General features: G+C 36.2%; 1 long non-coding RNA gene across 1 annotated transcript in view; it reads left to right on the top strand.

The window, feature by feature from the left end:
* LOC135416782 (uncharacterized) overlaps positions 1 to 27667 on the top strand; it is a 63440-nt gene extending 35773 nt beyond the window's left edge. Inside the window, exons 2-3 of the long non-coding RNA XR_010431719.1 lie at positions 23241 to 23302; positions 27583 to 27667. This is a non-coding gene — a long non-coding RNA (uncharacterized LOC135416782). The remainder of the gene's footprint in view (positions 1 to 23240; positions 23303 to 27582) is intronic.
* Positions 27668 to 27975: the final 308 nt, after the last annotated feature.

The following is a 27975-nucleotide window of genomic DNA, read 5'->3' as shown; positions in this document are numbered from 1 at the left end:
CTACAGACACACAGACAAAGGAAACTAACAGTGAAAAAATTCTACCTCCCTCATGGAACGGCATCTCAAACAGATATAACTCCCTACAGGGCCATACTGGAAGAAAGAAGAAGGGCCAGGCTAATTCTTCCTTCCCTCTTATAGTCAGACTGACATAACATGCTTTGGAATATTCTGTTTCTCCTGGAAAGAGGAAGAGTTATTTTACTACACAAACCTATTACCGCTTTCAAAAAAATATTTAGCTTCAGGAATTAACTAGTTTCTTCAAATTTTACTTCCATCATGATTTTTGTACACAAATGATGAGGATATAAAAAATCCTTTTGCACTATCTGTACAGAAGCACTGTACAATTTGGAGAAACATGGAACTAGGAAGGCTGTACTTTAAAAAAGATTTGATATAGAGGCATTGAGTTTTCAAGTTGCTAGAGTATGAATGAAATAGTAGGTATCTCCTATACACACAAGTGACATGGGGGACTCAGACCCTCTTTGATGAGCTATCCTGATCACTTCCTACTTGTGTTTAGTGTTCCTCCTGGCAGAGAAAGATATATTTGAAGAACAGATATTTTTCAATGTTGCATACTGTCAGTGTGAGAGGTCAGCTTTCTTAGATGCTGTGTCCCAGTTAGGAGTCTGGGAATCTTTCTCCCATGCTGGCTTGATTCTGTGATTGTCAATCAATCACCTTTTCTTATACTCAATAACATGTAGTAACGTAGTCAATAGACATGATGGTGGTTACAGTAGGCTGTAAAAGAGCAGAATGATAAATACATGGGACTAGCAGGAAAGTAAGTACTCAGAAGAGATTAACTGAAACATAAATTAACTGAAACATAAATGCTATATTGAGAAAAAACTAAGAGCTCGTTCAATAGTAGCTGATTTTAATTGACGTTTTGTATAAAACACAGAAATAAAGAAATAAGAAAGTGGAGGGTTATCCAGTGACTAGAAGGGGTATGAAACATGAAGAGGAGGGGGAAACACTATCAAGTTAAATTGTGCCAAGAAAGCAGCTTTACCTTACAGATAACAATGTTGCTGGCTTTTTTCCTTAAGATATTTGGACTAAGTGTCATTGACTGCATCCAGCTTACTAGCTACTCTTTCTTAGAAACAATGAACTTCAAGTTATATATTGATTTGAATTTCCTTCAGTCTTGTCAAATCAAATAACTAATTTTTTCACCATTTCCTCATCAAAGATCTAGTACTATGAAAATATGAAGAAACAACAATATCAGCTTAAAATATATATAATTTTGAAAAATAAAAATCACACTTTTACATTTCTTTTTTGAACTAGATCATTACTCTGGATCTTAAAAAGAAAACTAAGATACTTCTTTGATCGCTTTGTTGCAAAGTCTGTCTTAAAGACTTCTAGTAGAAATGTGAGATTTGTCAACACTTGCGTTGGTGTTTGTAGCAGCTTATTATTGCTACTGTTCATATTAGCATTTTTAATGTTATCATCTTCCAAACATTTCTGAGCTTAAAAGTAAAGGTGATTTCCTAAATAAAGAAGTTTAGTAATTCCTTACTTGATTTTCTGCAGCAGCCTACTGAGAATGACAAGTCATTGACAGAGAAGACTCTTGCTGAGCAGAAACTGCTCCTTCTGTTAAATCTTGCACGTGTCTGAGTCTAGACACAATATTTTAGATCTCCTTCACGATCAGCAGGGTTAAAATGGCGATTGAGTTAAACAGAACAGCCGTGCAAGGGCCATCCACTTTTACAATGACAAGTATTTATTTGGCTGTCAATATAAAGTGCTGCTTTAATAGTTGTTCTCTGTCTTCTCTGCGGCTACAGCAGAATAGGTGTGGGACAGATGGAATGAGTCCATAGTCTGGGCATAATCTATTTTGACTAAATCAATGTAAGCAGTGGTAATAAATGGGAGGCATTTATTTATTAGCCTAAATAAAAATTAAAGTAGGATCAGTTTTTACAGCACCAAACTCTACTTTAGGAAAACAAAGCTAAATTTTCATTTTTGGAGTGGGTTAACCTTGGTTGGATGCCAGACACCTACCAATTCCCCCAAGAGGATAGGGGAAGAAAATAAGAAGAAAAAGCTCATCGGTCGTGATAAGGACAGTGAGATCAGTTACCACTTACTATCCGAGTCTAAACAGACATGACTTGGAGAAAATCAGTTTAATTTATTGACATTTAAAAATATAGTGGTATGGTGAAAAACAAAGACCAAACCAAACCCACTTTTCTCCCTAGGCTCCATTTCACTCTTTCGTTCCTGACTCTTCCATTTCCTCACCCAAATGATCCATGGGATAGGGAATGGGATCTACAGTCAGTTCATAACACTGTCTCACTTTTTTCACATGCTTCACCTGCTTCATCATGAAGCCACTCCTACAGGATACAGTCCTTCACAAACTGCTCCAATGTGGGTCTTTCTCCAAGAACTGTTCTAGCATGAGACCGTTCCATGGAGTACTGTCTATTAACAATGGACTGCTCCAGCATGGGAGCACCACAGTTACTGCCAGAAAATCTCCACCTGTGTGGTCTCCTCTCTATGGGCTGCAGTTGATTGCAGGAGCCTGTTTTGATGTGAGCTGCAGCTTCATTCAGGTCGTGTCCACCTGCTGCAGTGTGGCATCCTCCATGGACTGCAGTGTGTTTATCTGCTCCACTGTGGAACTCCATGGGCTGCAGGGGCACACCGTGATCTCCACAGGCTGCTCCAGCACCTGAAGCACCTCCTCCTTCTCCTTCTTCACTGACTTGGTGTCTGCAGGGCTGTTCCTAGCATGTTTTTCTCACTTCTTTCTCTCACAGCTGCTCTGCAGCATTTTTTACCCTTTCTTAAATGCATTATCACAGAGATGCCACCAGCATCTCTGATAGGCTCAGCTTTGGGAATCTAAATGGAGAAACTGGCTCTAACTGACCCAGGGACAGCACTGAAACCCCTCCATCAGCCCCCCTGCATCCCTGCTATCAAAACCTTGTTACATAAATCAGAGTCTTGAAAAAGCTTTTATACTTCAGTTCTTACTGAATTGACATTAAAAGTACTTCTCTAATTTTTAAGATATTTATGGAACCAGGAAAAAGAAGATGCCCATATACTGAGAAGAAACAAGCTTCTTTTACAATGGCACAGAGACTAAAAAAGAACATGACTTATTTTTCTAGGGACTGTGGATAAATTGTTATGGCACTTAAACATTTTTGTTTAGAACACTTCTCAAATTATTTTGCTATTTATATTCTGTTTTTTAGAACCATTTCAAGTATAAAATTGCAAAAAATTGGTTACTAAAGACAAAAATCCTACTCATTTAATATTTTTTCCAATTCAGATGTGGATAACACAAGGAATAAAAGCAGCCTATTCAATTAATATTATAGCTTAGGGTTTTTTGTTTTTTACGAAGTCTATAACTCAATATTTTTTGACCCCTTTTTCCTTTTACTTGCATTAAAATTATAAAAAAAATACAACCCAAATACTACAGGATTTGTCATTTCTTCTGCCTGAATGATATAATCACTGTGTACCACCCCAAGGTTTAAGGAAGCAGATGAAGCATTTTCCTTACTATGCTTGCATAGCTCTGAACCAGGAGGCAACACACAGTGTTGACAGGACAGGTCAAGTTTATGAAACATGTAAAACTTACCCTTGAGCATTGTAACCAAACATAGAAAGAAGTTACATATTTGACAGCTTTTTTTAAAAATTCCTGTAAAGTGAGTCTCATTACCTTTGAAAGAAGATAAAAACCACAGACAGACATGGGCACACAAAATATTTCTTTCTTCGCGGGACTTCTAAAACTGACATCATGTTTTGCAAAAGACCAATAGAACAACTGTTTGTGTGAATAATACTGATACAGAAAAAGTCAGCTGAGGTTGTTGAAGAAGGTTATGTCAGAGTCAGGGGATGAATCATTCCAGTTCTCTTAACATAAATGATTGCAAAGAAATTCATCACATTACATGAGTTCCATGAGTTTCTGCAAGATTGCTGTCAAGAGAAATTGTGAATATCCAGGTCTATAACATCTTTTGTTTCTTATGCAAACTGAGGACAACACATCCTAGCAGCACATGTAAAAGTAAGGACTCAGCCAGAGATGGATTTTTGCAGACCTTACCCAGGGTCCACTGAGTGTGGCTTTCAGTCACAACTGCATAAGGGCAGGTTCCTGCAACACAGCAGCTCCCTCTCAGCATCCCGTAGGACCCAACTTTACAGTCTTGTTATTTGCCATCGTAACCATGTTTTTCATTTGCTTAATATCTAAAGCTGTTTCTGCATTAATGCTGTATGATTGTTTAACCATACTGGGAAAAGTCAGGCTTCTGAAACTTCAAGGCACTTTTTTTTTTTTTTTACAGAGGTTCAAGTACCTCTCCCTGGCACTCACTGCATTTGTGTGCATTTGTTTCTTCCAATGTGAATTACTGAAAATCTCCAGGAAAGAATTAAATATTCTCAAAATGTCTGTATAAATACAATGAGGGAAATGCTTGAGAAGAATTGTAACTTGTAAATTTTTTGAGATTTCTCCTGTACTAAGTATTTTACAGAATAAATAGAGACGTGGCTCTTGCCCCAAGGAACCCTGTATGTCTTACAGTCTTAATAAGAAATAAGGAAGGGATAGGATCAGCAAATTTAAATCATATTTTGCCTTCAACCCTGCTGTTCACTTAGTTAATTAAGTCAGTTTTATTTGAAGAAAATAAAAACATTATACCAGTTATTTTTTCTATCCTTAGCTAAGCAACAAACTCATGAGTATTTTAGGAACATCTATATGACAATAGCCTCCAGATACGAAGGCTGTTAACAAGCTGACATGGAACATTTCTGCTTCTACATGATACAAGTGGAAGTACTGCAGTGAAGCTGCAATAATATAGATACATTTGGGAAAAATATGTTACAGAAGATGCAAATATGACCAAAAAAAGAAGACACTAAAATGACAGTTAAACCAACTGAAACATCCTCTGAATTCATTAAGAATTTTATAATGGTGAAGCCAGAATCTCTACATGATACTATCCTACTTTAGGTGTCACGTCAAAAAGAATGTGTTAAAGAAAACCAGTACGCATACTAAATTTTCAAGATGATGATACTGGGTTAATTTTAAATATAGGTATATAGTATAGGCATGCTCTTCTGATCAGAAGATTAATTATGTGAAAATTCCTTTTTCCAACAAAACATGTTTATACACTGTATTTAATCTGATCTATTTCCTTTTGCATCTGAAGTATATTTTTAATAATATTTACACTGGTTAACATTTAGAGATTTATTTATAGATTTTATTTGATTTTCATCTAAGAAATACTCAACAAAACTTAGATTGAAATATAGCTGGAGTCATTCAGGATCTATTTGTATGACTATTAGAAAAAAAATATAATCTTATTGTTTGAAAAACATGAAGAGATGATGAAGTTGTTAAATTTCCAGATACTCTGTGGAGTAAACCTGAACTAATAATGAGCAATAAGCTCTACATGACAAAATGAGCAATCCTCTCACTTCATGTGCCATGGAACCAAAGAAATACTGCACTGATTAGACTGACTCTTTAGCTATTGAAATACTTTGAAAGATGTGTTATGTTAGGACCTGAGTGGAAAGATCATGATCCTTGTATATCTGGACAATTTCCAGGGGTTACTTTTTATGGAATTCTTATGAAATGTTTTAGCAGAAGTTGAATCTGTACTAAGAGCTATTGAGGGAACCATCCTCAGTAAATTTCTCTAATCCTGTCTTCAGCTCACATAGGTTTCTGGAACCTAAGAATCTAGGTGATGAGTTCCACAGATTAATACATATCACACAAGAAAGTACTTTTCTTTCTTGTCAGTAGTATTATTTCTGAACAACTTCCCTGACAGCTCTCTAGTTCCCGTACTGCTGCCTTCCTTTTCTGCTTTCCTTTTATGGTTTGTAGACACCTAGGACATAGCCTATTCCAGCTATCTCTTTTCCAAATTGAAAGGTTTTATTTAGTCATTCCTTGTATGGTAGCTCTTTCCTACCAGAGTCATTCTTATTATCTTCACCTCTGTCATCTTTGATTTTACAATGATGTTTTTAAGATGACATACCAGAACTGAATGAATATTAAGCGTGTGGAAAAATCTTATGCAGAATTATCTAGTCAAATGTTCTGCTCTGTGAAAACTTCCATCCTGAAAATATTATGGCTTGAAAAATCAAAAGGCTACATTTTTTCAGAATAAAAGCAACATGAAGAGTGATGTTATGTTTGGTCACTTATTTTACAACTAGTCACTTTGCTAGGCACATGGGGACGTAAAAAACAAAGACTTACTACTGAAAAAAGTTTATTCTTTATTTTATTTGATTACCCTCCTGAGTTTGTGCGAATAGCTTACAGACTTTTTGACTTTGTGAATGGCTGCTGTGGTATAATTGAGATATTAGGTCTCAGCCTAATGGCAAAGTAAAACTGTTATACTATTCACAATATGTCATAGTAGCAGAAATACTGAGATGCTTTGGTAATATGAAAGAAGATAGTACACAAATCAATACTTTCTATTCCCCAAGATCCATCTCAAGCTTAAGATTTTATATGGCATTTACTCCAGTGGTTTGTATTCCATTTAAAATGTCTATTTAAGAAATTGTGTGATTTATTTTTGATAGCCTACATGGGTACTTGCTTCAGTTAATCTTTTGGCACTTGCCAGCATTTTGTTACCTTTTTCTCTAAGTGTGTGTTTTAATATCCACATAGAAATCTCTGCTTTTCATAAGTATTGTAATTGAAAATGTTCCTTAGTAAAGTCCTTCTGATAAAACAAAGCAAAGTATAAAAACAACGTTGGTGGCCTTTCTTTATACACGTCATGGACTGTAGTGATACAACAGTGATATCATATAAGAAGTATACTGAGATTTTATTTATTCTATATTAAGGTCTTGGGTAGCAATTTTGTTCTGTCACCTAGTAGCTCAGCTACTAATGCATAAAATTAAAGTATATGCATATTGTTCTGATTTTGCTCTTCTTGTTTATTTTATAATCCCTTCATCTAATTCCAGGCATCTGTGACCAGTTTGCCTGTGTCAGAGAGGAATAGAAGGGAAAACATCTATCGGCATCACAACACTGTGAGCACTGAGAATGTGTTCTCTAATCAAAACACTGAAAGGCCATTTCACAGAGACAGTGCCAATGGATTTTGTATGCCATCACTGCTGCCAAAGTACACTGCAACCCATCAACTTCTTTCATATTGAGTTATCTGCAGAACCAGTGTGGTCTGTCAGCTATGATTCACATATTGTTCAATATGTTTGTTTCAGCAGAATAAAGTAAAAAATCAAGCTGATATTTCAAACATAAAATTTTCTCTTTTCAGTGAAAATCAATTTAAGCCATTAGGCTACCGCAAAAAAATTTCTTAGCTGAAATTTATTTATAATTGTTGGTCATGAACATTAAATATTTTACATGAGTGTTGGAGCTAGTAAATTGAACCACTTCTGACACAATTTTGCAGGACAGCTGTGTATTCATATCTGTACTGAAAGGCAATCAATTAACTTACAGAAAAAAACAGTCTTTGATTACATATGTTAGCTTTGATATAAAAAGACCCAATAACTTGAAGTTTTCTTCCATTTGTTAAGATCAAAGGTGAGCTGTACTACTGTGTTCAATTGCACCCAGTAATGCCTCTGCCACTGATGTCTCACTTAACTAAATGAAGATGGGCACTGAGAAAGATTCTCGTTTGGACAGAAAAGATTTCTTAAACTGCATTAGATTATTTTCATCCATCAGTCCAAGCTCTGGCCTTCCATCTCTCTTCCATGTTTGTCTGACCTCAGCAGATTGGCTGCTATCTGATTAGCAAAGTATTCCTAATACTGAGCCTTTCCTCTGCTTTTATTTCTCATATGCTTGTAGACTCCATGAGTGATCCTTCACCTCACGTGTTTTTCTTTTTTAAATTTCTTCTCATCATACTTTGCATGACAGAACTACTGTGCATTCTTTAATGAGTGCTTATTATGAAGTCCAGTGAATTTCTGTTATGAAGTAGTCTTTAACTAATCTTAGACTGAGACAGTTATCATGGGATGTTCTTGACCTTTCAATTTCAGAGAAAAATTCACAGCTGGGTACTTGGATTCAAGTGTTATTTAGCAGAAGAGGAATCAAAAAGTCATGAGTTGTTTCCTTGGCTTACAGCACCAAAATTTCAGTCAGCATTTTGTCCCAAAATCCATTTTCAGGGCTCTTTTCTTTTTTATTTGGGGCTTTTCTTTATTTTTGGGGTTTGTGCATTTGGTTTTTAGTGGTTTTTTGATGGGTTGGTTGGAAGGTTTTTTTTATCTTCCCTACAAAGTCATATGCACAGTTCAGGCCAGATTGAAATACTCCTTGTTTCTATGTGGTCCTTTCTCTTCTCATCCAGAGATAATGTTTCAGTAACATTCACCTTTTCCAAGTGTTCAAACCAAGTCCTCCTGTCTAGATTTTTGTTTCCTTGAGTATCCTTACATAAGGATATGGGCAGAAGTGTGTGTCTATTTCAAAAGAAGTATCTAAATGTAACAGTGTCTATAAAATTTAAGGCCCTTCATTACTAATGAGTAATTAGAATCCAAAACAGATCAACTGAAGTGAGGCACCAGGCTAATTCTGAAAAATCTCTCAAGCCCACAAGAATTGCAATAGCATATGCTTAAATCGCCCACTAGAGATCTGCTAAGATAACTTTGAGAGAACATAGTAGTAGAAAATTCTTTGCAGAACTACACAGAATGTGTGTTGCACATCTCACAGTCAAGAAAGTTATGATATAGAAGAAAGAAACCAATTATCTATTGTGAACACTCATCATTTTATAGAAACGGACTCAAAATCTTATTTCTTTCTATACTATTTGGAGAAACTTTTGTCAGAATACTCCAGTCATGCAGTTGAATGTTGAAACAACCATGAAATTGCAGTTCACAAAGTTTCTTTTCCTCAACTTCTGTAGGTAATACACCTTTTATTTCAAGATTTTCATATTCACAAACCAAGCTGTGAAATGCATAACCGTTTACCCAGAACTTTCAGGGAGGTTTTCTTGCAACAACATCCACCCCAAATCAGAAATAAACTTTTTAAATTCATAATTACATATTGAACTGTAACTTTAAAAGTAATTAAAAAAGCATGCAGAGGTAGAAGAAGATCTAAGTACCTCATCTGAAACCATTTTCTATATGTACCAATATTTATACATAGTCCTGTGTAATTTTAGTGTTTGCTACCAATGTAGTTGTAAGTATGGAATATAAAGGTTCAGAAAATTAGGGATTCCAGTCTGCAAATTGGTGGAGCATGAGTGGCAAACAAATAGACAGGAATTTCTCTTCAGTTTAGTTGAAGGGGGGGGGGGGTGATAACCTGTGATTTAGCGTAAGGTGAAGGCACTTTTCAAACCCTGTTAAGGAACTAGTTCCAGGTTTATTATCACACTATTCTACTTTCCTCTGTACATTTTGTGTCAGTCAATCTTTATTTCTACTATCTTGATCACCTTTCTCATCTCCTAATCTTCATGTTCCAGAACAATTACCTTTTATTAGTATTTTTAGTACAATTAGAGCCTCTAAATATTGATTTTGTCTGAAAGAAACATATTTTCATTTCTTATATTCCATATTAAGATAGTAGTTTTCAGTGTTTTCTTTTAAAATAGAATAACATATTGATTGGAATTCTTTGGAGGGCTTTTCTAGATTTACTAGTCTTTCCTTATTTCATAAATGGTGCTATCATAGGTTCCTTAATGAACTTTTAAGCTCTTCCTGGGAAGAGCTGCAAGTAAATTGGGAAAGGGAGTACGTGCAAATGATTTACATCAGTTAGGGACTCTGAGAAAGAAAATAAGACCTCATGTAAAGAACAAGTCCTAAGATAGTCTAGAAGAAAAAAAGACAGCAAAGATATTGTAGTCAGAAAATGTTATAGGAGAAAAGAATCATTTGATGTATTTACAAAATAATTTTAAAAGAAAATAACAAAAGGTTTCTGACTGCTTAGCAATTTATTCCTCTAAGAAAAGAGACCAGATTTAATATTTATTATTTGCAGTGATATAGTGCCAACAAATAGGAACCAGAAACAGTGTCAGCTTAATGACTGTTACAAAGATAAATGTAAATGGAAAACTTCTTTCCACTACTGTCACCCCTAGAGGCAAATGCCTGTGAAATAGATGTCAGGCAGACATCAATATCAGTAATGATATTGATCACATTTTGTGTTTAAAGACAATAAAAAAGAAAGGTTTCACTTATTGAAGCATTCATGCTGAGATAGGTAAGCCTTAAAGCATGATAGACTTATAATTAGTACACCTTCTAGCTTTCTTTCTTATAGTCTAGAATTGTTTAATTCCAAACAGATCTATTTTGACTTTGGACAGGGTTTTTAGTTATACTCAAACATAAATATTTTAGGAAGTGGGTATTATTGTAGGAATTCAGCAGAGACAAAGGAAAGAGCAAGAGGATAGCACAATAAAGATCTTGATAGAGTTTCTATTACCTCCACAAATTAATCATAACTACATTTGGAAATTCTTGTATTTCAAATTGCACAGTCTGTTTCATTGTAAGTGAGTTAATTTTCAAAGAGGGTAAGCTTTTGATCAACCATCAAACGTCTGCTTAGCATTTTACCTGGGACTATTTGACTGTATTCAAACTAGAAAAAATAGTATAGACCTAAAGAACAGAGTGTAGTCAATAGCTGATAGAAAAAAAACAAAAGAGGTTATTCTGGTAAATATAGTGATCTGCTTTCTCAGTGAACACTAACTAAATAAATAACATGTGGTCAGTGACAATATCACCTAATGAACAGCCTGAGGCTTGACCCCTGTGGTCACAAAAATGGTTTTGCTGCATTTTCATGAATAGTACAAACCAATATGTCTTGGGAAAATAGAAAGCTAATTCTAAGAAATATTTCTTCTTCTCTTTAATTTCAGTTGAAACTACTTCTGTCATCATATATGACACTAAATTTCAATATATATTGTGATGCAATAAACAGCTGCAGCACAGATGTGCTACAATTTACAGATGGAGGAATTGATTTTCTCACTTGATGGGAAAAATTTTACATTCATTAAGCAACCTCATGTTGCATCAGCCTCTAGGGAAACTTCATCAAAGCAACCACTATGGTGTTGCTATAATAAGTCATCATTTACAAATCTTGAGCAATAATAAATGATTCTTTTTTCAAGAGATTATTCTGTTCCTGTTTGTCTATAAATAATATTCACCGAGGACCTTGACATAACTGTGCAAAATAAAACTGAGATCCTTCAGCAAATGTTGGTCAAATAAGTCTTACCAAACCCACTCATCCTTTCCTTTAGCAAATGCATGAAGTTATAGCATCATGAAAATGCCAAGTAATGGTATTTATGGGGATTGAACATGAAAACATATGCTAGTATTGGTTGTTTTTTATGCCTAATCACAACAAGAAATGTATCAGCAACTACAAGAAATGTTTTTGACAACTACTGAAGAAATTTTACACCAAAGCTCCCATATTTTCCGGGTATCAGATGAAATAAAGATGATTTCACAATAAACTTGAAGCCAGAGGTACCCAGATTAAAGGTTAATCTTTTTTTTTAAAAGTTGACTAATAATATAACTTTCATGTATGTTTTTTGTGCTTATGCATATAGATATCTTTTTAGAGATAAAGTTTGCAGGAGCATGTATATAAAGGATCTACAAATTATGACCGTTTTGCAGGAATGATTTTGTGAAGCTGGCAGTGATATTTGTTTGGCTTTCTATACAGTCCTTAATTACTGCCAAATTTCTAATAAAACCAGCAGTTTCATACTCAAAAAAAAAATAATAGAAAGGGGCCTTATTCATCAAGGTTGACTCAGGGTATGGATCAAATTCCTATGAAAGAGTTTGAGATTTGATAATTAAAGTTGATCCCTGGGTGCATAAATTTACAGCTATTGAATTTAAATTTATATAGGAAACATTAGCTTAGTTATTTCTGAAGTTCTGGGTGCTGTGCTTAGTAAAGAATATTTCTGTAAGGCTGATTTTAGAGTTCTGTTTTTTTTCTTATTCTGTCTATTTATGTATAGTATGAAATTAAAATTATTTAGAATAATAGACACTTGTACATGCACATCTAATATCTTAAATACCTCCCTCTTCTAACAGGTAATAACTTCAAAGTAGTTCTTAGATTTCCTAGAGGTTTACCACAGTTTGACTGAAGTGTAATTTATTTTTATGACATTGGTTTATGTTCAATCTAAAGTTATTCTCAGCTATTCTTCCCTTGCCACAAATGTTTCCTACCTAGAGCAGCATCACAAAGTAGAGATTTGAATGAAGAAATAGATTCCAAAGCATTTATTCACAAATGAATATCTCATATAAAATTGAAAAGGAACAGGGCAATGAGAGATGGAAACATGCCTAGAGAAAAAAAATTAATTTTTCTTCCCAGACTCTGAACTACTACTAATACATATAACTTCTGAGGTAGATTAATTATGGAAGAGAGTTTAAGGAAAGACCTCATTCCAGTACCTTTTGCCATCTAAGACTTAATATGCTCAGCTAAGAGGCCAATGGAAACTTTAAAATCACCAGGAACCCATTGCTGAATATATAATATTTTCATGCTTTTGGAAGCATCCCCCATGAAAGGCATCTTATGTTATATTTTTATGTTGAATTATGAAATTTCCCTTATTCCTTGGAACTTTTCCTTTACCCTGCACATATGCTTAAGAGAAGAAAAATTTCTTATTCCCCATCTCTTCCTATCAACGTTCATCATTCTTATATGAGGACAGGAGGCTCTTGGTCTCTTGTCAGAATAAAAAAGATACTATTTTTTATTCTCATCCTTCTTATACATATGCAATGTCTGTCAACATCTCTGTGCTGTGGCAGGGGTAACTGATGGTCATTTATGTTTTACGGACAATACAATTCCATGACATTCATGGCACTCCAGAATCTATCCATACCGTATCTCTGTCAAGGTATTCTAAATCTAAACTGACTTGCTCGCCAAAGGATAGATTCACTGATACTTACGAAAACCTACATCTTATACCTGTCTGATTTATCGGACACCTCTCATAATGAAGGACTTAACTACTGGAAAACATGTAACTATATTAAAGTAATGAGTTTGGTTCTAGTTGATAACACTTGAAACACAAGTTAAAAAAGAGAAAGTTCCAAACAATACAATTATTTCTTTTCCCCCAGTCTCTTTCTAACTGGCTAACTTCAGAAGTTTTTGAGACTTCACTCAGTTAAAGATGCCACGCTCCGCTACATGGATGTTCTCCTTTTAAAATGGCTTTCTTTATGCATCAGAATTGTCACAAATGTCTTGGAGTGTGCATATACCTGTGTGCTAGTCAAGGGTGAATGGGGGAAGGATGAATATTTTACTTGATACTTCCTACAGATGATATTTCAAAACTTGTTGCAGCTAATTCTTTCCTAATTTAGTATCTTTAGTTGCATTGCAGCTGTCATAATTTGCTCACTGCCTGAAAGAAAGAGCATTCTTACGTTTATCTGAAAATGTCTTTCCAGTGATGTGGGTATGAGTTGGACCAGCACTCAGGTTTACCTTTTTTTTTGGCTGGTTTTTGTTTTTCTTAAGGTATCAACTGACTTGTAATTTTGAAATTCCATGCAGCATTTCATATATGTGATACATTTGACTGTCTTACTGTGCAAAAGTTTCAATTTCACTTTGGTTTGGTGACTTTGTAGGGAGATGACATGCTGGTCTTGAAGGAAGTCCAATCACACTCACACGAATGTGCTGTTATAGAATTTAAATCATGGCTACTGTTGTGCAAAATTAGAATTACTGTGGTGTGGGTAATACTTGGTTTAGACTATTACTCTGCTCTGAGTTTTTTAGTATAGCTGTCTGTGGTCCATAGTATCATTTGTGGATTCAACACCACTATTTTCCTTAGTTTTCCTACTGTCTTATCAGGCTTTGTGATAGATATCTCTGGCACAGAGGGAGAGATAACAGTTAGTAATTGCCAGTTGGAAGCCTGTGTGATTCACAGTTCTGTGTAAATCAATGTTTGTCAAATACAAACTTCAGGTACCTCAGATGCTGCCATTTATTACACTGTATGTTCCTGGGGGCATTGTTGTACCTGATCCTGTACAATGCCAGTTAATTTCAGCTTTCTGGGAGGGCAGTATAAGATTCTTCTCTGAGTCGGATTCGTGAGATGATATTGTCTCTGTAAATGTCCTTTTCACCTCTTATACAGTTATAACACCTTAGGTACACTTTGCTGCATCTAACATGTCATGTGCTGAATGAGTGGTGGAGTGATATCTCATAAAAGATTGGGAAGAATTGATATAAGCTGTATATTTTATACTACCATATAAAACAGATAAAAAAGATGTGTACAGATATACGCCAATACACTTTTATCTTTTCCTCACCAGTGATGAGTGGTCAATGTCATGAGAATGGAACAGTATGTTTCATATGCTCTCAGGAAAATATTATTCCATCATTCATGAATCTTAGATTCAGGCTCTGTAAATTTTTATGTCTAGAACATCTAAGAGCCAGAACTAAAACAGATTGTTTATTTCCTTTAATATATAACTTTTTTCACTCTTTATATACCATATTGCAAATAATGCAAAATGCCACATTTGAACAGGAAACAGAGAAAAATCACTACCTCACACAGGCAGATCATTCCATGGGATGCATTTTGACACTGTTTGAAAGTTCATCAAGCAAAGTTTAAAACAAAATATAATGCAGTATAGGTCCTTATTTCTTACAGCTGGAAGGGTGTAATGGTACAGCAAATAACGGTAGTTTTCTGTACTGTCTTGTTAAAATGTGCTTTACAAATACACTACTTTTAGTTATGTTTTACAACAGAGGCAATGTTATTGACATAAACTACATACTTTATGTAATGGAATTAATATTGGACAAAATAATTTTCTAATTTGTTTGGAAACAGCAAAATTCTCTTTATGACAGCATATAAGTTATCTGAACTTCCAGTTACTTGAAATATGTTTCCTTGTGATTTTTATGATGTTCCCTATTAATAAACATATTTATCTTGTGAAAAAATATAAATCTAACTCTTGGCTAATCCTTTTAGCTATTTACCTCATGTAGAGATGAACGTATATGGAATTAGGAATGGTGGTGAAAATTGAACACTCTTATTGTTTGTACTGAGGTGAAATTAGCCCATGAGCTGTGACTTGGCACAAGGTTTGTTTGGACACTTTAAGTCTGCTTTAAGCCTATGCTTGAGTCTGTATTTCAGGACTTCAAATTTCAACTTTGTTGTAAATATTAATTGCATTCTGGCTTTGACTTCATTAAGTCGGTTTCCATTTGGTAAAACAGGACAATAACAGCGGACGAAGTGGTCCAAAACTAATGACAAGTTTAAATAAAATCTCTACCTCTAGTCTAAAATAAAAAAAAAAAAAAAGAAAAAAAAATCACTCTTATTTTAAGATATAAGCCCTAAAATATTTTTTATTCTGTTAATATAAACTGCTTGTTAGAGAATTAAGATGAAATACTTACTGTCTTGAAATTAGTGCTTGTATAGGTCTATTTAATTTGTAGGTCAGAATGGGTGAACCTTTATTTCAGTATTTGCAGTTACAGAAGCTATTCAAGTCCTAGTTATATTAATATCTTAAACAATGAGATTTTTTTGGTGTCCTTTTAAGTAAAAAAAATGGTGTAGATAAACTGCTTTTGACGAAATACTGTATTTTAATAGAAATCAGTTTGTTGAAAGGGCTAGGAAAGTAGAATGGAAGCCAGTAGATTTATACTGGGTAGCAGGGATTTTCTGTCTGCTTTCTCTGTCTTAAAAGTGTTGTAGTTCCATGATTCTTCAAAAAAGAAAGGCAACAGAAAACCTACACAAATTTAATCTAGCTAATTAAAAGTTAAACTGTATGCTATTTTGAAGGGTAACCAGAGAAAATTTATTTACCACCATGGTTTTCTTTTTTTCACTTTGAGCCCACTTTTCTAGTAGAAAATAGAGGGCTTTGTGAGGACAAAGCCCATACCTTCTTTGACAATAATGTAAATCATCTTTACTTTTTAAAGAAAATTACTTTTGACTTCAGATTTATGTAAGCATTTACATCACAAGTAAATGCTTGTTTACACAGGCAATGGGTGCTTAGAATCTGGCCTTTTGTGAATCAATGTGAGTATAACAACTGATGAAGACATTGAGTCTGCACAGTAGAATCTACTTCTGCAATGTAATATACTAAGAAAATTGGTGGATAACATTGTTCTGGATGTCACTTTACGTGTAACACCTCAACTGCAACTGCTTCTGTGCCTAAATGAAACTCTTATGGTTCTTTTCCAAAAGCACAGATATATATATATTATTGCCTGTTAGTCATGGGAAGTCCATAAACATGGTTAAGCAATCTTTCATCCTGAAGAAGTGTCATGGTTTAGGAATGGTACTCCCCAGTTTTGTGTTCCCACTGAAACTCCAAATTACTCTGCTACTCACTTGCTCCCTCCCTCCTCATCCTCCTTTCCCCCTGTGGCTGGCTGGAGACCAGAATTGCAGGCACAAAAGGTGAAGGTCATGGGTTGAGATAAAAACAATGTGCTGGAAACAGCAATGAGATAAAAAAAATGAACAGTAACAACAACAATATTAATGATAGAAGGTACAAGAAAAGAAATTATTACTGTTCACTGCAGAAACCCCCGACAATAGACGATACCTGACCACTCCTTCTGTCGTGCTACCCCCCAACTGCTCCCTCCCGCTCAGAACTGGGACCACTCCACTGCTCCCTCTGCTTACTCCACTGGAAGGAACCCTTTCTCCCTGGCAGAGACTCCCTTCCCCCCACCACCAGCAATAAGGTGAGATGGTATAGTGTCCTGGCCATGCCCCCTCCTGGCTACTGCAAAAATTAACCCTGTCCTGGCCGGAACCAAGGCAAGAAGGTGGTAGTGCACGTAGTTAATATGAAAATGGTAAGACTCGGGTTTTTTTCTTTTTTTGCAAGTAATGTTCTGGGATGCATGGGGACACTGTGAGTATACCTGCTGTCTGAATGCATGATATGTCTAAAAGAAATCAAATTAAGATAGTGGGAACTCTGGTGGTTGCTAGAACAGGGGAAAGGAATCATCTATTTGCCATAGACCTAAGCCTTCTTATTCCTTTTATATGTGCATTAATTTACATCTGAAATAAATCATTGGGGAGTCTGATGCTTTCTGCCTAGACAGTAGATATTTTTAAATTCTGACTACTTCGAAATATCAGATTTTTGCTTGTTGCCCTCACTTTGAGTCTTCCCTGGAACACTTGTGACTTCTCAGCTTGGACAGTTCAGTCCGCCCCTGGAATCCCAATTCATGATGATGGAACATGACAACAGTTTGTTCCCTAAATAATCCTATCATACTTAAGGAAAGTTCCTGGCAGTGGCTAATCTCTTAGTAATCCCATCATGGAGAAATTCTTGGCAGTCAGGCCTTAAGAGAAAAAAACAGAGAGACTTAGTTTAAAATATTAAACCAAATAAATAATGATCACATTAAAAAATAAAACAAGACAGGATTAAGTGAAGAGAGGGAAAAGACAGATCTGATTGGATTATTTCCATTGCAAATTAAAGTACAGCTGCTTGGGGTGGAGGCATGATGCTGGGTTCTTTTTGCAGTAATTAGAAAGCCAGTGCTGCCAAAAACTGTTTTCCCATCTGCCACTCAGTTTGTGGGATGTTCTTAAAGCCTCTCTCAGAAGGCTGGTGTTCACTAATCCCAATCAGCCATGAAATGGAACCTGCACCACACATCAACAAAACATTCAGAGAAGAAGAAATTGGGAGATTCACTCAGTCATGTCACAAAAATGTTTGAAAATCTCAGAGAAAGCAAAGCCTTCATCTTGAAAAGAACAAAAACTTTGTCAATGTTAGCATTTCCCATGCAGAGGGAGGAATGGTTGCCCTTTCAAACAATCTTTAAAGTGTGACATGGCATGTTTTGATCTTTTTATCTGTTTTGAGTTGCTTTAGAAACAGGTTTAGGATATTTTGAAATCAGACAGAATTTGGGTTTGGAAAGATGTTTCTTGTTTTTATTTTAAAAAGGTCAAGATTCAGGATTATGAAGAAAAGGTACTTAGTAATTTCCATTTTTGTGATGAGGAAGTGATGGAGAATTAACTGAGTTTGGTATTGGTTGCAACAAAATGTTTGACTCTGTTCTGTAGCATGGACAAGTAAACTTGTCCTATACTCATGCCAAGGTGGTCTCTCAGCCTGCATGGGTATTCTGAATTTGCAGTGTGTGACAGTTAGACTCTTTGGAGCATTAAAGGAGAGAGATATTCTCACAATCAGCTCCAAATATCTCAGCACTCCACAAGTAAATAGCTAGCAGAACAAAATCCTTCAGCTGAATAGCTGATTGGACTCTTTAGTTCTGGCAAGACAGAAATCAGTTGCCGATACCTCAGATGGCAGAGAATTGCAGACCAGACCCTAACAGTAGACAACCACTGATCCTGAACCACACATTGGTTGAGCTGCCAGAGCTTCCTCTGACAAACAGAGGTCTTGGCACAGAGGTAGAGGTCGTTGCAGAGTATTCATAGTCATGGCTTGCTAGCCACTTTTGGAAACATTTCCTTAACATCTCTGCTGCTCAGAAGCATTATTTTTACCTGTTTCTGAGCCTTTTTGGATGTGCTAATGAGTCCAGCAACTCAAGAGTAGAAGAAATCCTATGACCTTCACTGTATCATGGAATCACACGTCTAGCTAATGCTCAGCATCATTAATACACAGAGAGAGAGAATAAACTTATTTCAAGCAGTGGCTTAAGTCAGCTACACAGAAGGACAAAAGTATACGTATTCCTTTGGCCTTTCTTTCTTTTTGTTACAGTACAAATCACACAGCTAGACAGAGCACATCAACTATTGCTGTACTGTCTGGAAAATCATAGCCTCCACAGGTAAATACTTTTTATGACTGAGCAAGTGGTTATAATAATTGAAAAAATAAATACTTGTAAAATGAAAAACACCTAATCATAATGAATAATTAGAATATATTAGTATAACCTGCTTAAATGTGTCATATACAGACAAGAGGTTTTATTGGATGAAGTTAATAGCTGGAGTAACACTACAGATTAAGAATCTAAATGATTTCATGATCAGAACATACAGTGTATATCTGGGAGGATTTCCCAGTTATTTTAACAGATTTACTACTAGCTCACAACAGGATTCTTGGCAAATCATCCGGTATCATAGGCTGTTAGAGAGTTTGAATGGACATTAAAGATCATCCAGGGGCAGGGACACCTCCCACTAGACCAGGTTGCTCAAGGCCTTATGCAACCTGGCTTTGAACACCACCAGGGTTGGAGCATCCACAGCATCCCTAGCCAACCCGTTCCAATGTCTCACCACTCTCACAGTAAAGAATTTCTTCCTAATATCTAATTAAAATTTCCCCTCTTTCAATTTATATCCATTACTCCTTGTCTTATCACTACAGTTCCTGATGAAGAGTCCCTCTCTGGCTTCCCTGTATGCCTCCTTCAGACACTGGAAGGTTGCTGTGAGGCCTCCACCCAACATTCTCTTCTTCAAGCTGAAGAGCCCCAAGTTTCTCAGCCTGTCTTTATAGGGGAGGTCCCTTTATCAATTTTGTGTCTCTTCTTTGGACTTACTCCAACAGTTCCATGTCCTTGTGTTGGGGGCACCAGAACTGTACACGATAATGCAGGTGAGGTCTCACAAGAGCGGAATAGAGAAAAGAATCACCTCCCTCCACCTTCTGGCCATGCTCTTTTTGATGCAGCTCAGGATGTAGTTGGCTTTCTGGGCTGCAAACGCACACTGCTGCCTCATGTTAAGTTTTTCATCAACCATCACCCCCAAAACTTTCTCTGCGGGGCTGCTCTCAATCATTTTGAGCTTCCGTTTACTCCCATGCTGCTGATGGAAATCAGGCATATTTAAATGTTCTGAAAATCACATAGAGCTCTGATGTAAACTGAAGTAGTCGACATTAACTGCAAAGGAAAGCATCTTTGGCTGTCCATATGGATGTTAGACTGGCTGTTACAGAACTTACTGAATACTTAAAAGTGCTACAGAGTTACAGATAACAGTGCATGTAATAAAACTGAATTAAAAATGAGGTACACCTCATAGCAGTGTTTTTAACCTTCATCTTAATGGATACATCATGAAAGAAGATGTTTACAGTACCTTGCAATAAGTATAATTTTGCCAAAAAATCAACTCAAAATTAATTTCCACTCATGATGCAGAAGCAATGGCATATGAATATATGTTGCAAAAAAGTAAGAATGCAATGGCAGCTTGATTTATGACATAAATAAATGTAAGGCATACTAGTAAAATTAGGTATAGGAGTGTTAGCACAAATCAAAATATGCAGTACCAAATTCGATCACTTGCTGCACAACAGAAATACAGCAGTCGAATAGAGAAGATATAGTATGTCATAAAAAAACAGAGTAGTTTCCAAGTATTAAATATATTAATGTTATTAAAAAAAGGCGGGTGCAAGATCTTGTGCCTGTTCTTGTTAAATGTCCTCATTAATAATCTGAACCAAAGGGGTAGCATTATTAATGAAATTCGCTGCTACTGATGACTTTGTGAAATTGCTAACCCTCTCAAAGGATATTAAGACACCTGAAAAGCCTAGGAAAAGGAATAGAAATTTAATTTAGAATCAGTTTGGGAAATGTATGTGCTACAATTTTTCTATCTTCACTGCATACTTAACTGAAATTTAGGAATTCCTGAGACATACATAAATATAACTTGTGTATGAAAGGCATCCAAAAAGGTGACTTCAATTGGAGAGGAAAGCTTGAGAAGCAGGAACCTGAAATTATAGGGTGTGATAGAAGAGCCTTTTGAAAAGTATTATACAATAAAAATGCAACATGGGTAGATTTCTGATGTATTTCGGTCTGCACATACGTATGTATCATATAACATATCTATCTACAAGTTTATGATGCTGCAAGACCCTTATCTTCAATATGTGTAAACCATCTCAGTCATGTGATCTTTAAGGTCCCTTCCAACCCAAACCATTCTATGATTCTATGATAAACAGATGTTTCTTACAGATCATAAACATCTCGTGCTAAGCTGCTGCCAAAATAGTTTAACTGCTGTTAGTGTTTTAGGGCCAAGAGATGGGAAAGCACCCACTGGATTTTATTCTTATGTGCTATCAAAAATAATTAACTGTAAGAGCCTGTTACTGGTTTTCACATAATATATTTTCTGAATGGGTTGAATGATCTGTACAAACACGATAAATCCTTAAGTTGCCGGTAATGCTAATTTTACTGCAGTTCTCTTACTGGTTGCCTACGTCATCCTGATGTTTTTTTCAGTTCTTTAGTGAAAAAGTGAAATTTTCCTTGTGCACGGTGAGCGTTTCTGGTATTAAAATAAACTCTATATTGTAGAGTGAAGGGAAATAAACACTGTAATGCTAAGTTTAATATACAAGTATAAAAGGCATATATGCCAGTGTTTCAAAACAGAGAGATGAAAAAGTAAATTGAGTTTGTTAAATGATCTTAAATATTTTCTTGTCTCTCAATTATGTTGCAGTAATAATGACTGCTCCATAAATCAACAATACCTTTCTCAGCAGATCAGAAATACAGGTGTGAATCAGCTAGTAACAGCTTGAACCTGGAAATTCAAAGGAAAGTAAAAGTAAAAGATTGTATGATATCATATTCAGTGTCCCACCGCACATAAAGACCAATATACTGTCATTCACACTAACAGCAACTACTATAATATTTCATGTAAAAGAGTATATGTTTCTAAGAGATTGTACGTTCAATTAATTAGGGATCAGAATCAGGAATAGGTTCTCAAATAATATCTGCTTTTCCCCACAAGATCATTTCAGAACTGTCAGTAATATAAATGAATAACGGTAGCAGTGCTATCTGGCACTAATTATAGCACCTACCCCTACTGTGATAGTAAAGATTGCCTCTTGCAATGGTAATAGCTAACATTTGAATGGTGCCTTTCATCTCCAAAAATCCCCAAATACTCTTCAAATTAGAAATCTGATCTTTCGAGATGTATGCAAATCCTTAATGAAGGAGGTTTGAGACAGAAAAAGTATTGCTTTTTTAACATCTACGTGTCTGATGACCCTGTAGTCTTTATCTAGAAGCACACATTGATTTTTGGAGGTTAAATTACTCAAACAAAAAAATCATTGAAACATCAGGAATAAAATCAAGTGTGCAAACCACACTTCCAAACCCCCAAACATTTTTCTATTGGCACAAAAATGTTCAAAGAATTGTACTTTGTAATAGTAGTTCTTTTCCTTCCTCCCTCTTTACATTTCTTTCATAAATGTCATTTTTCTTTACTCAGTTACTCACATGTAAATACACAAAACACCTAGTAGCAGCAGCATAGCTTACTATATATATTTGTTATATTTTTTACCAGTATTAATTCTACTGTTACTACTCAAGGATAACTCTCATCAATTTATCTGAAACATTTAGAACTGGGAATTTGGTAAACAGACATTCTTCATTTGTCATGGAAATGTGGTAACACTGAGCCACTGCAGAAGTTAGGAAACTGTATAAACAAGATATTTTTCCAGAATGAAATGATTGAAGAAATGAGCTATTCTATTTGGGCAAATGTGGCTACTGACAGTGACATCTGGGTGGGCATGTGACTCAGACATAGGCTCATATGAAAAGGTTGAGGGGCCCTTAAAGATCCCAAGAAGTGAGCAATCTGTTTGCAGGCTCAGTTGTGACTCAGTGGTAAGAATGCAAGTGCCTGTGTGTGTGCTGCATCTCTACACAACTGGTCTTCCTTACAAGCATAGTTATTCACCCTGTTAGAGGAATGAAAGCTCATTTTAACCTAGCATTCTTTAATATGGGAGACATAAGACTTCTGATTTCTCTTTTTTAATGCTAAACTATATTTTCTTCATCAACCAATGAGATTTCATACGGAGGAAGAAAATGTTCTCATTCATTGCAGATGGATAACAACTAAGTTGGGGCTCCGAAATTCTCAAAGATCTTTAGAGAAGAGCCAGAAATGTAAGTGTTTGAAAATTTAGGCTTTAATCAGGGTGCTAGCCCATCTTTAAAAGAGCAATGAAGTACATTTTTGAGACTAGTTTACTTTGATGGAATATAAGCACCTGCTTAAACTGAAACACATATTTAAATAAGCATCTGCTTAAGTGATTTGCTGAAACCAAGTTTCCACTGCTTTCTCTGGGAGAACCTTTATGCCCTTCTCAGCAGCAAGCATCAATAAAGAGGCCTGATTACATTATAAAGTCTCTAACAAACACTGTTTAATGCTGACTTTTTAGGTCATCACTGCTGGGAATAGCAAATAGTTCTTACTTTGCCAGGTGAGATTAATTTCTAAATAAATGAGGCTACAAAATACCCTACACAGCACTTGTGGGCTGTTCTGCTCCTGTAACTGGATAGAAAAAAAATAATGATGCTTTTTAAAAGCTTACAGTTTGAAATATGTGGCAATATCTTTTGTTTATTCTTTCTCACTAAAAAAAAAATCCCAACTGGAAATATTATAGGTAAAATAATGGGCAACGAATTCTTCCTGCAGCTCTGCTTTGAAACAAAATGCTGATTTGTTTTTTCTGTCTGTAGTTTTAACATGTGCCAACAAGGATGTAAATGAAATGTACAAATAGAGGAAGAATGATCAGCTGTCTTGAGAGCAAGCTGCAAGTTTCCACTAAATATCTACAGTATTAGGACACTTGTTAAAAAAAAAAAAAAAAAGAAAACCAGAGTAAGGCTTCTGAGATGTATTCCAAATTGGGAGAAAACAAGCAGTCTATCAGCAAAACCAGACTGCTGTCAATACAAGTGAACTAAATCTTACTAACGCTATTCAAATTTAATAGTCTAGTATGAATCTGCTCTACTAATCAGTTAATATTATTCAATTATAATTAAACAACAAATACTATATTTTGCTCTGGCAGTTTCTATGCATTTCCTCAGTACTGATATCACCTACTAATATGAATTTTTTTAGAAGATTCTGCTTTGAAATGAAAGGGTCATGATGAAAGAGGCTGGTAGTGGTCTGTCATTGATAGCCTGTGCAGATAGGCACATTATGAGATTGTGCTGAAGTTCTCTGATTGAATGACAGGTACCCACTAAAGGCGTTCTCTCACTCCCCTCTGCAACTGGACAGAGGAGAGAAGAAAACAGCAAAGGAGTCATGAGTTGATTGCTGAGAGAGGTCACTTACTAATCATCATCACAGGCAAAACAGACTCAAAGTGGGGATACTAGTTGAATTGATTACTAACAGAGTCAGAGCAAAAGAGTGATAAGTAAAATAAACACATCTTCTGCCCACCCCTTCTTCCTTCCATGTTCTCCCTCCCCCCCCCCCCAGCAGTGCAGGGGGACGGGAAATGGGGGTTATGGTCAGTTGTTCTTTCTGCCGCTGCTCAGGGAGAGGAGTCCTTTCCCTGCTCCCATGGGGGCGCTCCTATGGGAGACAGTCCTTGATGGACCTCTCCAGTGTGAGTCCATCCCTTGGGCAATAGTTCTTCCCAAACTGCTGTCCCATGGGTCACTCCTCCATGAGGTGCAGTCTTTCATGGACTGTGGGTCCTCCACAGGGGCCACAAGTCCTACTCAGGAAAAATGTGCTCTAGCATGGCCCCTCTCTTCACGGGCTGCAGGTGTCCGACAGGATCCTGCTCCATCTTGGGCCTCCCATGGGGTCACAGCCTCCTTCAGATATCCACCTGCTCCAGTAGTGGCTCCTCTATGGGCTGCAGGTGAGTCTCTGCATCCTCTTGGTCCTCCATGGGCTGCAGGGGCACAGCTGCTCCACCATGGTCTGCACCACGGGCTGCAGAGCCCACAGCTCCAGCATCTGAGCACCTCCTCCTCCTCCTCCTCCTTCTTCACTGACCTTGGTGTGTGCATTGTTGTTCTCATGTTCTCACTACACTCTTCCCTGGCTGGAATTTTTTCAGTGCAATATGTTTCTGTTCTTAAATATGTTAAAACAGAGGTGTTACTATCACTCTTGATTGGCTCGACCTTGTGGCAGGAAGCCCATTCCGAAGCTGGCTGGCATTGGTTCTACGGGATAAGGGGAAGCTTCTAGCAGCTTCTAAGAGAAACCACCCCTGTAACCCCCCTGCTACCAAAACCCAGCCACAGAAACCCATTACACAGAAACCCGCTACACAGAATCCCCCTTTACACTAAGAGGAAGTTACTCTGCCTCCTTGAATTATTGGGCTTTCATAAACCCATAAACACAAAGATGCTGTTCCCAAACCATGAAAAGGAAGCCTGATAGCAATAAGGAGGATAGCGAGGACTGAGTGCCTTTCTGTGGGCTAAATACACACGAGAACAGAAAGGGTCTACTTAGGACAGATTAATCTCTTTCCGTTTCTAATCCATCTCTAGAAAAATCTGTACTACTGGTGAAAGCAAAAGCTGTGTGACATAGGTAACTATTGTCAGCTTATTCAGATAGCCTTAAGTTAGTGTCACAGTTAGGATTTAGTCAGGATTTCTGAGCTAAAATGCATTTAGGTCTGCCATACGAAATTTTAGTTTGTTGAAAAGGAATATGTTTAGCATTGCCCTAAAAATTTCAGTGATGTCCACAAATACTGAAAAATTATAACCTTGTATAGGCTGGTGAAAGACAATCTGGGGAACTGGTTGGTTTTGGAGGCCGCCTTATTGTGCAGAATCTAATATTCAGGGTTGTTTTTGTTGTTTGATTACAACAATGAAATCTCAAGGCTGCAGACTACAACAGAAAACCTTATTTTTGTAAGCCAGTTGTAACCTGCAGTAATGTCTTTCTCCCTGTTCAAGAGCCCAGAGAAATATAAATGCTTCAGCAGGGTGTTAACTTCTGAGCCAAAAAATAATGGTTAAATTGTCCAGTCATAATACTGTTACTTTCCTGCCAAAAAGGGAACTTATTTTTTGTTTCTGTATGTAACTCTACTCAGCAGTGACAGGTAATTACCTCCATGTTAAAACTTCGAAAAAGGCAGATTAAAAATAAGAGGATGAGGCTAAGATGTAAAAGGATCTTATGTTCAACTGAAGGAATAATTTAATCCTCATAAGTTCAGTGATAACAGAAAATATCAGACTATTTTCTTTTACATTTCCTAAATAACTGTTGTAGGAAAATGAACCATATAAGACCATTTCTTTATGTATTTCCGTAGTCCACAGCATCTCATTTTCATTTAAGAAAATACAAGCCTAGCACCTCACTTAGCCTCAAAATTAACTTCTAACTCAGAATCAAATTGCTCTATGCAGAAAAGCTACCAGCTATTTTTCTCTATTGAGAAAAAAACCTCTCATGTATCCAGTATTTATGCAGCTGTATTTGTAACTTCATAGGTTGTATTGTTCATATAATAGAATTCATTTTTTTATCCAGAATATGTTATAAATCATTGAGTCTAAGACTTCAACTCTCAATTTTTCATGGAAATTAATAAACTATTTAGTTCAGAGCACTCATAGTTTATTCAGATAAGGGTCCCATGGGTTAGATCACTTTCCGTTGCCATTAGTATATATAAGACATCTGTTGCCTTCCCACCTTTCTTTCTCTCTGTCTCCCTTTCACTTTTGTTATGGCAACAGGTTGGCTGTTTAAAGTATTCATGCATATAAGGGCAACCCAATGGCATTTCAGATACAAGAGCACTCCACATTTGTAGATCTTGTCTCACAGTTCTGTGTCACAATAAAATACAATCTCTGCTTCATGTCTTTTGGCCACTAAATATATATGCTTTTCGTATAAGGATAAAATTCTCAACAGATTTACTTTCTTGTGGAGCTAAACATCAAAACTCCACAATTACTGAAGGAAATAACAAGACTTCGAGATTTCAGACTACTTCCTCAGTCTCAAATGCTCAGTTCAAATATTCATGAGTCTATGAGGCAGATAAATTGTTCTGCTATGTTATAAAATTTGTCTCTGCTCTTTTCTTTATGTATGCATGCAAGAAACATTTACTGTGACCTAGGCAAAAATTATTAATTTCCACTTGTACCAGCTGTTTCAAATTATTTCTGAACACTGCATTTACCAGAGCAAATACAAGAGTATATTTCTAAAAAATGTGTCATGGAGTGATTTTTACACTGATAACTTTTCCTTTGATTACTTGGATTTCATCACTTGAATGAAAGGCATGTGTTTTGAGTAGCATAAAAGTCCTTGACTCTATCTTTTTAAGCCCTGGTAAAAGGAAGTGTTGCTTGCCTTTTCCAATTGTTTGTTATTTCTTTGCTGTTTCTTTCTGCAGCATTTTGACTGGGGCTTCTGTGCTTTTGCCAGACCTCCAGCCCTCTTGAGACTTAAGCTGACATGAAATTGTCGTTGCAATGCTTTCAGGTAAGAGCATGAATCAGTGTCTGAAACTCTCATGTTCTACTCTGAAAAAAACAATATGAACACTGTGATTCATGTTTCAGCACATGCCAAATAAAAATCAGATGCCTGTCACAATGCTGCATCTTGTGACTTTTCACTGTTCTGAAAAATCCCAAATCAGCTCATGAGAACATGTGTTCCAATGACTTATCACCACAGCACTCCAAAAAGTGGCTATCATTCCTTGTGGCTTTCAGAAATAATTCCATTTTTCTTGTAGGAAGATAATTTTGTGACAAAAAGAAGGTAGATCTTTTTTCCTTCA

This window comes from Pseudopipra pipra, chromosome 6 (assembly GCF_036250125.1).
Source record: "Pseudopipra pipra isolate bDixPip1 chromosome 6, bDixPip1.hap1, whole genome shotgun sequence".
Classification (NCBI taxonomy): Eukaryota; Metazoa; Chordata; class Aves; order Passeriformes; family Pipridae; genus Pseudopipra; species Pseudopipra pipra.
The sequence above is the reverse complement of the archived record's forward strand: the minus strand, read 5'-3'. Positions and strand labels throughout refer to the sequence as shown.